Source organism: Oncorhynchus keta, chromosome 35 (assembly GCF_023373465.1).
Source record: "Oncorhynchus keta strain PuntledgeMale-10-30-2019 chromosome 35, Oket_V2, whole genome shotgun sequence".
In the NCBI taxonomy this organism is placed as follows: Eukaryota; Metazoa; Chordata; class Actinopteri; order Salmoniformes; family Salmonidae; genus Oncorhynchus; species Oncorhynchus keta.
The window spans coordinates 6,017,350-6,018,933 of record NC_068455.1 but is presented as its reverse complement, the minus strand read 5'-3'; the positions used below and the strand labels follow the sequence as shown (position 1 = coordinate 6,018,933).

Genomic DNA, 1,584 nt, shown 5'->3' with positions numbered 1-1,584 from the left:
AGGGATCACGCTGTTTGTATGTGGCTTCTATGGAAGTGAAATGTGTTTGCGTGTCGTCAGGGGTGTGTTCATTCCGCCGACTCTATTGAAAAACATTGAGTTTCAGGCCATGGATCAGCATGGTACCTGAGTGTCCTCAATCATGGATCAGCATGGTACCTGAGTGTCCTCAATCATGGATCAGCATGGTACCTGAGTGTCCTCAATCATGGATCAGCGTGGTACCTGAGTGTCCTCAATCATGGATCAGCGTGGTACCTGAGTGTCCTCAATCATGGATCAGCATGGTACCTGAGTGTCCTCAATCATGGATCAGCATGGTACCTGAGTGTCCTCAATCATGGATCAGCGTGGTACCTGAGTGTCCTCAATCATGGATCAGCATGGTACCTGAGTGTCCTCAATCATGGATCAGCGTGGTACCTGAGTGTCCTCAATCATGGATCAGCATGGTACCTGAGTGTCCTCAATCATGGATCAGCATGGTACCTGAGTGTCCTCAATCATGGATCAGCGTGGTACCTGAGTGTCCTCAATCATGGATCAGCGTGGTACCTGAGTGTCCTCAATCATGGATCAGCATGGTACCTGAGTGTCCTCAATCATGGATCAGCATGGTACCTGAGTGTCCTCAATCATGGATCAGCGTGGTACCTGAGTGTCCTCAATCATGGATCAGCATGGTACTTGAGTGTCCTCAATCATGGATCAGCATGGTACCTGAGTGTCCTCAATCATGGATCAGCGTGGTACCTGAGTGTCCTCAATCATGGATCAGCGTGGTACCTGAGTGTCCTCAATCATGGATCAGCGTGGTACCTGAGTGTCCTCAATCATGGATCAGCATGGTACCTGAGTGTCCTCAATCATGGATCAGCGTGGTACCTGAGTGTCCTCAATCATGGATCAGCGTGGTACCTGAGTGTCCTCAATCATGGATCAGCATGGTACCTGAGTGTCCTCAATCATGGATCAGCGTGGTACCTGAGTGTCCTCAATCATGGATCAGCATGGTACCTGAGTGTCCTCAATCATGGATCAGCATGGTACCTGAGTGTCCTCAATGACAGGCCATGGATCAGCGTGGTACCTGAGTTTCCTCAATGACAGGCCATGGATCAGCATGGTACCTGAGTGTCCTCAATCATGGATCAGCATGGTACCTGAGTGTCCTCAATCATGGATCAGCATGGTACCTGAGTGTCCTCAATCATGGATCAGCATGGCGTCGGAGCCGGTGTAGTATTATTCAATCTTAGTCCTATATTTATGTTATTCCTGTTTGATGGTTTATTTCAGGGCATAGCCGGATTTCTTATAAGCGTCTGGGTTAGAGACCCGCTCCTTGAAAGCGGCAGCTCTACCCTTTAGCTCAGTGCGGATATTGCCGGTAATCCATGGCTTCTGGTTGGGTTATGTACGTACGGTCACTGTGGGGACAACGTCATCGGAAATAGTTGTAGATGATCCACAACATAGGGTCTGCTGCTAGTAGCTACCAAGTAACAAAATGACCCATTACATATAGCGTTACCGTAGTGTACCATTATACGTTTATAAACCAACAAAAAAAGTATCAAAATT

The 1,584-nt window shown here is 48.0% G+C and overlaps 1 long non-coding RNA gene across 11 annotated transcripts; it reads right to left on the bottom strand.

Moving 5' to 3' along the window:
• Window positions 1–6: 6 nt before the first annotated feature.
• LOC127915767 (uncharacterized) lies at window positions 7–1,259 on the bottom strand. 11 transcript variants are annotated; one of them, XR_008092023.1, is made up of 4 exons: window positions 1,131–1,259; window positions 820–885; window positions 523–654; window positions 7–456 (listed from the first exon to the last, which is right to left on the bottom strand). It is a non-coding gene; the product is annotated as an uncharacterized LOC127915767 (long non-coding RNA). The 11 variants fall into 11 exon arrangements; XR_008092020.1 differs by lacking the exon at window positions 1,131–1,259 and having other exon boundaries at window positions 7–225; window positions 259–456; window positions 820–1,059; XR_008092026.1 differs by lacking the exon at window positions 1,131–1,259 and having other exon boundaries at window positions 7–225; window positions 292–456; window positions 820–1,059.
• Between the last annotated feature and the right edge of the window lie 325 nt (window positions 1,260–1,584).